Source organism: Choloepus didactylus, chromosome 1 (genome assembly GCF_015220235.1).
Source record: "Choloepus didactylus isolate mChoDid1 chromosome 1, mChoDid1.pri, whole genome shotgun sequence".
NCBI classification, from domain to species: domain Eukaryota; kingdom Metazoa; phylum Chordata; class Mammalia; order Pilosa; family Megalonychidae; genus Choloepus; species Choloepus didactylus.
The window spans coordinates 8,050,843-8,059,761 of NC_051307.1; the positions used below are offsets into that span (position 1 = coordinate 8,050,843).

The 8,919-nt window shown below is 48.7% G+C and overlaps 1 long non-coding RNA gene across 1 annotated transcript; it reads left to right on the plus strand.

Moving 5' to 3' along the window:
• The first annotated feature begins 338 nt into the window (after window positions 1-338).
• Window positions 339-8,187, plus strand: LOC119530632. The gene is made up of 6 exons (XR_005216057.1): window positions 339-471; window positions 909-1,036; window positions 1,204-1,376; window positions 7,220-7,279; window positions 7,582-7,710; window positions 7,950-8,187. It is a non-coding gene; the product is annotated as an uncharacterized LOC119530632 (long non-coding RNA).
• Window positions 8,188-8,919: the final 732 nt, after the last annotated feature.

Genomic DNA, 8,919 nt, shown 5'->3' on the forward strand with positions numbered 1-8,919 from the left:
GAGGGTTCCCTGCAGCAGTCCTGAAGCTGCAGGTGTGGGGTGTTACACCTGCCGGTGGGGTCGTCCCCAGCAGGGACCACAGGGGCTGGAGGACTTGGGCCTCAGGCCACCGACTCCATGTCCAGCCAGCTTGGCCCCAAGGAAGAAGAGAGAGAAGGAGAAAGAAGGTTCTGCTCCTCTAGGAGCTCGTGTTTGGGTGACAAACAGTCCACACAGACAGTGACCCCTAAATACCTACCACTTTGGGGAGCCCGACAAGCCTCCCACCTGATGCCAAACAGAGCCTGAAAGTAGATGCTGTTATTCCCCTTCTTACAGGTGAGGAAACTGAGGCTCAGGTCACAGCCAGGCAGCTGTAGCCGGAACCCAAACCTCCATCGGCCTCATCTGCCGTCCCTGAAGCTTCTCCGGTGATAGCAGTGACTCAAGAGGCTTTTTCCGAGGTTCAGGGAGCAGGACCCCCAAGGAGGGGTAGGGCCGTAGCCACTTTCTCAAGCAGTGTGTGCAAGTGGGGTGTCTGTGCCTTGTCTTAAATGTGGATTCACCCACCCACACCCCAGCACAGCCCTGCTGTCCCTGGGGAGCCTCTGGGAGGCCCCTTTGCCTGTCAGGTGACACCTCCCATTTCAGGTGTGAGCCCAGAGCCCAGCCTGACCCTCTCCGTGTCTTTCTCAGGTGGGGCCCATGTATAGGGAAGGGAGGCCCTAGGGAGGCATGACAGGGAGCTCAGCCTTTTGGGGTCAGTGTGCACATCTGCCAAGTCATCCCCCTTGCCAGCCCCCACAGCCCTGGAGAAACCCAGAGACCCTGTGACTAGCAGGTGTGAGCCAGCGGTGCTTGGCAGGGCCCTGTGGACAGGGAGGGGTGGGAGGGAGCTGACCTCACAACGGGCCTTCCTGTCCCTCCAGGGTCCCTGAGGTCAAGGACTTCTAGGAGCGATGCCTGCAGCCCTCCATCGCCAGTGCAACACCTGCGGGAATGAGGACTGCCTGTTGCTCCATATTTGGGACCCCAGGGCAAGAAGCCCACCCATCAGGTGTGCTACTCTCTGTGGACCCTCACCCTGATCTGGGATCACTGTTCCCAAACAAGGGGATGCTCAGCCCTGTGGGACACCCTCCCATCCCTCCAGCTTCCCTCCAACATCCATCTATTACAGGGGCAACCCTGTGAGCTCCTGGCAGTCTCTTATCTCATTCTCAGGAGTGCCAATACCTCCACCTACCTGTGGCCCCATCCTCCCAGATGCCCAACTGCCCATATGATCATGTGGACGATTCCCATGAGGCTACAGAGACACCCTTTGCCACCTGCTCTATACTGGCCATCTCCTGTCAGATTTGCCTCCTGGACCGTCTCTGCCAGAACTGGATAAGGTGCGTGGGGTTGGGCCCTGGGCAGTGGTAAGAAAACGGGAGGGTCCCAGCCACAAATGGGTGAGTCAGAGGACAGACACCTGGCCCTGCCCAGACCCCTGGTCTGGGTTCCAGTCCCTGTTCCCCACCTTCCAGTTGGGACAGTTTGGACAATTTCCCTAACCTCCCTGAGCCGTGTGTCCCAATCTGTGAAGTGAGGACAATGGCTCCCCAACTGAACCCAACTCTAATTCAGAATCCAAGACCCTCCACGCGTTCAGAACAGGCCCCAGGGCACAGGGACACAAGCAGATCAGTGGTTCCCAGGGTCCAGAGGAGACGAGAATGGAGAGTGACTGCTGAATGGGGTGGGGTCTTTGTTTGGGGGAAGAAATGTTCTGGATGAGACCTTGATGATGTTTGCACAGTATTGTAATATACCCCAGCCACTGATATGCACACCTCAAAAGGGTAATAACAGGAAAATATTTCATTTAACTGTATTTTAAAATTAATGAAACCATTGAAAATGTAAAATACAAAAAAGTTGTAATTAACAAGAAAAAAGTCCTCTCCGGAGAGGGGAAGGAAGGGTTCTTTTCTTTACCATGCCCTGACGGGAGCAGGGGAGCTTTAGTTTGATCTGCTGCCAAGGGTGGCTTGAGCTCTTCAACTGGCTCTCCCTGGGATGGGGATGCTGTCGCTAGGATTGGCTTTCAGTCCAGTTCTGTCTGGACAGGAGGTTGTCACCAGTTCCAAATCCTGCAGATATGCCTCCAGATCCACAGCTGGTGCTAGAACTCGTGCCAACTCAAGAACTGGCCGTAGACCTGGCAATGCAGTTGACTCTAACTCCAGAGCTGGTGCAAGAGCTGGCGACTGAGAAGGTTCTACATCTCCAGTTGTTGCTCACTCAGGCACTGGGGCTGGAGGAGTAGGGAGAGTTGGCCACGCTGATGGTGCTGGAGATGGCTACAGCTCTGCAGTTCATGATATGGCTGCCTTCTATGTGGTTCAGGCACTGGAAAGATGGTTTTGAGTCTGGAGCTACCAGTAACTATAGCTCTGGAAGTAGCACAGGAGTTTGCATCTGAGCTGGCACACAGCTCTGGAACTGGCATAGGAGCTGGCATCTGCACTGGCATGATAGCTCTGGGACTGGCATAGGAGTTGGCGTCTGAGCTGGCACACAACTCTGGAACTGGCACAGGAGTTAGCATCTTAGCTGGCTCTATCTCTTGGCTTGAGCTCTGGAGCTGACACCTAAGCATGCTCTACCTTGGGCACAGGTGCTAGAAATGGTGTTGACAGTGGCCTAACCCTGGAGCTTGTGTAAGAACTGGAGGTGGTTCTAAGTCTGAACCTAGTGCTGACATTAGCTTGAGATTTTGCTGCTTTAAGCACAGAAACTGGTGCTGTAGTATGTGGTTGCTCTAGAGCTGGTGCTAGAGTTGGCACAGAAGTGATGCAGCTGGATCTCCCACTAGATTTGGTGTTAGAGCTGGTCTAGAAGCTGGTTCTCTGTTTGGATATGTGCTAGTTTGTTTTGGAGGTGGTTGCATATCAGAAGCTGGTGTTCTAACTCTGGAACAGGCCTTGAGCTGGAACTAGACCTGGCTTTACATTTGCAACTGTGAGAGTGCTGGTGCTGGTGTTGGCTCTCTGCAGCTGGCTCTCACTCTGGTGCTGCTGATGGACCTGACAGTAGAGCTAATGCCAGACCTGGAAGAAGCCCTTGTCCTAGCTGTTTTTCTGGAACTTGTGCTGGAGCTTGTTCTGGAAATGGCTCTAGCTTTGGAGATATTGCTGTCTCCAACTCTGGAACTGGTGCTGCAGCTGTTTCTAGCTCTAGAGCAAAAAGTTGACATCATCCTAGAGATGGCAGAGGAGCTGGTGCTTCAGTTGACTGTATCTTTGAAGCTGTTGAAAGAAAAGGACCTGACGATGGTTACAGCTATGTAGATTCTGTTGGAACAAGTGCTGGGGTTGAATCAAGGTTTCTAACTGGTTTTAGACCTGGTCGTAACTCTGGAGCTTTGCTATAGCTGGTGCTTGAGTCATGGTAGAGCTATGTGCTTTTCTGGAGCTGGCTCTGGGGCTGGATCTAGAGCTAGCTGAAGTGCTAACACTGGTGCAAGAGGCAATGCTGAATGGGGTCCTATCCCTCCAGGTGTGAATGCATGAAGATTTCTGAGACTTACAAGGAGCATCAGCGAATTGCTTCCTCCCTTGCTCATGTCACCATGGAAATGCACGATGTTCCAGCTCCAAGCTAGGAAGTTGGTCTCTGTGCAGCCCATCTGCACTTGAGACAGGGAGAATGTGGGGGCTGACAGACGTCCTCCAAGTAGCTGTCCTACCACATTCCCAGGATGGAGGACATGGCACTCACTGTGGGGGAGGCAAGCTGGACGCCAAGTCAGGGGCCTAGCCTGTCCCAACTCTGTCCTCCAAGGGCCGTCTCTAGGTCCCCAGCCTGCCCTCTGCTCCCAAGGGGCTGAGACTCCCACCACAGCTCCCTTTCACTCCTTTCCTTCCGAGGAGAAGCCCTGAGACCACAGGCCAATAGTGGAAATCATAAGATATGTGGGAACAGGGTCCTGCCCAGCCACCCCCAGCAACAGTCCCCCAAGCTGCCTTCCTGGTCTGTGGAGACAGGGGCCCTTTTTTTTCCTTCCTTTTTTTTTTTACTGAGATATATTCACATTCCACACAATCATCCAAAGCATACATCGGTTGTTCTCAGTACCATCATATAGTTGTGCATTCCTCACCACAGTCAATGTTTTAACATTTTCATTACCTCAAAAAAAATTAAAATAAGAATAAAAATTAAAGAAAAAAAGAACATCCAAAACATCCCATCCCTCCCAACACCCCCCTATTATTCACTTAATTTTTGTTCCCATTTTTCTACATATCTGTCCATACACCGGATAAAGAGAGTGTGAACCCAAGGTTTTCACAATCACACAGCCACACTGTGTAAGCTATATAGTTATACAGTCATCTAGCTATTCCAATACACTAAAAACTAAAAAGGGATATCTATATAGTGCATAAGAACAACCTCCAGAATGACCTCTCGACTCCATTTGAAATCTTTCAGCCGATGAAACTTTATTTTGTTTCATTTTACTTCCCCCTTTTGGTCAAGAAGGCTTTCTAAATCCGATGATGCCAGGTCCAGGCTTATCCCCAGGAGTCATGTCCCATGTTGCCAGGGAATTTTATACCCCTTGGAGTCATGTCCCACATAGAGGGGAAGGCAGTGAGTTTATCTGCCAAGTTGGCTTAGAGAGAGAGTCCACATCTGAGCAACAAAAGAGGTTCTCTGGGGCTGAATCTTAGGCACAATTATGAGTAGACTTAGCCTCTCCTTTGCAGTAACAAGCTTCATAAGGGCAAGACCCAAGACTGAGGGCTCAGCCTACTAAAGTCCCCAGTGCTCGCAAGAATATCAGCAGTTCCCCAAGTAGGGAAGTTTAGTATTTCCAAATTTTCCCCAGTACCTCAAGAAGGCTTTGCAAATACTGCCCAAATTACTCCGGGATGTGTCAGGGTTTCATGCTAACCTGTACAAACCAACCAGATCTCACCCCATATTCAAGGTTCCATGTAATTGTGGTGTTTGAGTAAACGGACCATACAAGTTACATTATATAGCATGCTACAGAAAATACAGATTTTCCACCAAATAAACATTCTCTTCCTTTGGTCTTACACAGAAACTGAAGTTTTAAAACACCATCAATATTGTCCTTTACCCTTTAGTCTGATTTACCTCAATCCTAACCAAGTCCATTTCATTTGTATCTCTAATTGAAGTCTGATCTGTTTTTCAGCCTCTTTAACATTTGCCGTATGGGGTATTGATGACATTCATAGCTTCTGAGCTCTGGCTCTGAGTCTCAAGTGTCACACATATACTCAAAGTTCCAGAGACCAAGCAGGTTATGCACAAAGAGCTCAGCATCTCAGAATTTAGAAAGAACCATTAGAACTCAGGAATAAATGCAACTTCTGTAAGAACTTACAATCTAGGAACCTTTACCATAAGCCTTCCCCTGATAACCTATGCTCTCAGATTCAATTCTCAGAGTTTGCACATTATAGTTAGTCCATATTAGTGAGGTGTTGTAATATTTGTCTTTTCATTTCTGGTTTACTTCACTCAACATACTGTCCTCAAGGTCCATTCACCTAATTGCATACCTCACAACTTCATTCCTTCTTGTCACAACTCAATATTCCATTGTATGTATACACCACAGTTCACAATTCTGTTCATCAGTTGATGTACCCTTAGGCCTCCTCCACCCATTGCGAATCTTGAATATGGCTGCCATAAACACCAGTGTGCAATGTCCACTCATGTCCCTGTACTCAGTTCTTCCAAGTATATACTCAATAGTGGGGTTGCAGGACCATATTGCAACCCCATACTTAGTTTCCTGTGGAACCACCACACTGCCTTCCAGATGGGCTGCACCATTCTACCTCCCCACCAACAGTGATTAGGTACATCCTTTTCACCACATTTTCCACGAACTTGCATCCCTCCATTTATTTTTTAAACAATTTTAATCACACATCATATATTCCCTAAGTAAACAATCAATGGTTCCCAGTATAATCACATAGTTATGTGTTCACCATCACAATCTATATAAGGACATTTCTATTTCTTCCACAAAGAAAGAGAAAGAGGAGGAAAAAAAGAAAAAAAATGACAAAAAATAAAAGAAAAAATAGAAATAAAATACAATAAACAGTTCAGACAACACCACCGCCAAGAATCTCTCACCCTTCCCTTATTTCCACCTCTTATAGACATTTAGCTTTCATATATTGCCTTTATTACAATTACAATTATTATAATTATTACAATTAATGGAAGCATATTACAATGTTACTGTTAGCTATAGACTCTAGTTTGCATTGATTGTATTTTTCCCCAATACCATCCCATTTTCAATACCTTGCAAACTTGACATTCAGTTGTACTCCCTCATGTACAAATATAATAATGTTTATATTTGTACATTTAATCACCATCATTGACCACTCTAGGTTTCACTAAGATCTACAGTCCCAGAGTTTATCTTCTATCTTTCCTTCTGTTGTCATACGTGTCCCTAACCTTCCTCTTTCAACTGTACTCACAGTCATCTTTGTTCAGTGACTTACAGTATTGTGCTACTATTCCACAGTATTCTGCTATCCATTTCAGGATCTATACAATCAATCCTGTTGAACATTCTGTACTCTTTCACCACCTGATGTCTACCCTCTTTCTATCTCTTGATAACCTTTGTACCCTTTTAGTTACTGCTCTGGTTTGCTATTGCTGCTGTTATGCAAAATACTATAAATGGATTGGCTTTTTTTTTTTTTTAATCATTTTATTGAGATATATTCACATACGGATTGGCTTTTATAAAGGGGATTTATTAGGTTACAAATTTACAGTTCTAAAGCCATGAAAATGACCCAATTAAGGCATCTACAGGATGATAACTGGACTCTGAAGACAAACTGCTGGCATCTGGTTGGAAATTCCATCCTGCTAGTCCACACCTAAGGTTTAATCAGAGGGGGAATCTATGGGGGCTGGGAGATGTGCCCCAAACCCACTCTCATGTCTAGGAAAGTGCTAGTGGGGCTCAACCAACGAATAGATGTTGGGTGCCTCTTTTGTGCAGGACATTTCTAAATTTACCATAATTGAAGAATAAAGCAGAAAAATATGCCCTCCTCCTGGGCTTCCATTCCACTGGGGGTGTCAGACAGTGAACGAAGACCTCAGGAGCAGGGAGGGGTACACAGCATGTCAGTTGTGATGCCCTCATGGCCCCCTCTAGGTATGGATGTGACTTTCAATCCTCTGAAGAGTGTGGCTGAGCCCTGGACCAGCTGAAAATGTGAGTGGACTCTGGGTGAAGACCGACGAGCTCCTTCCTCTACAGTTGAGTGGGAAATGTGGGGTCGGGGTAGTAGGTGGGAGGAGAAGATCACATCCCTGGGTCTCCCACAGCTGACAGTTCCTACCATCCCACCATCACCCCTTCTCACCTCCAACCTAAACTCACATGCAGGAATATCTTGGAGAGGACATTTGTAGGAAAGCCCAGGCCTCTGGCCTTTTGCTCACCCTCCTTCCACCAGTGCCAGGTCATCCATGGTCCGATCCTGGCTGGACCACCTCATGGGGCACTTTGTTTAGCCCCCAGGCTCTGCCAGCCTCACGGCCCAGGTGGGCTTCCTATGGCTAGATATTCGGGCCTCACAGCAGCTGTGCCAGGCCCACATTTTCTACACGCACCTTGAGGATCTCAAGTCAATGGGGCCAAAGGTGAGGAGGACTGGGAGTGGGTGCCTGTGAGCCTGAGGGGGGGACATGGGGGACACCCAGGGAGGTGCCTCCAGGGCTAGTGTGGGTCCCAGAACAATGAGGAACCTCTGAAGAGTCACCTGGTGGACCTCTGTCCAGGAGGCTTCCTGACTTCGGGCTGGTGGGTGTGGGCTTGGGTGTGCAGGGCTTGGTGATATTGTCTGCCTTGAAAAGCCATCGAGAAAGGATGCATCTTCCAGCTCCAGTGTCAACATTGCAAACTCGAGCTCCTGCTGAAATCCCAGCACCAGGTGGAGCAACACCTGGAGAGCTGGTGCTAGCTGCAGAGGTGCAACCCCTGAGAACACTGGACACAACACCGTCCACGGCTCCGGCATCACCCTTCACGGGAGCAGCGATGGATGAGCTCGAGCCAGCCCAGGCCCCGTGGGAACCTCCAGCCCTCCTGCTCCAGCCAGGGCTTCATACAGGAAGTGACCCCGCCTTCCCCTCTCCAGTGAGGGCTTCTTTTTTTAGCAATTTCTTTTTTTGTTGTTTTTCACTTTTTGCATGATTTTGTTTTAAAATTTTAAAACACAGTTAAATTAAACAATTTCTTGTTATTACCCTTTTGAAGTGTAGATATCAGTGTCTTGGTTACATTGCAATGCTGCGCAGCCATCATCACAGTGTCATCCACACTTTCTTCCCCCACTCAGCAGTCACTCTCCATTCTTGCCTCCTCAGGACACTGGGAACCACTGATCTGCTTCTGCCTCATGCGTCCCTGTGCCCCAGGCGCTGTGCTGAGTATGTGAAGTGTCCTAGGTCCTGACCCAGAGTTGGGCTTGGTCAGGGAGCCAATGTCCTCACCTCACAAACGGGGACAGTGTGGCTCATGGAGGTTAAGGGCCTTCCCAAAGTGTCCCAACTGGAAGGTTGGGGAACAGGGGCTGGAATCCAGACCAGGGCACAGCACAGGGCCAAGCTTCTGTCGTCTGATTCACCTATTTGTGGCTAGGACCCTCCCGTCTTCTTGCTCCTGCACTGGGCTCCACACCACATGCCTTATCCAGTTCTGGCAATCGGTCCAGGAGGTGACTGTGGCCTTGTTGGCAAAAGACGGCCAGTATAGAGCAGGTGGCAAAAGGCATCCCTGTAGCATCATGGGAATTGTCCACAGGGTCTCCCCACACCTGGCTGGCCAGGTGAGCATCTGTTTGGCAGCCC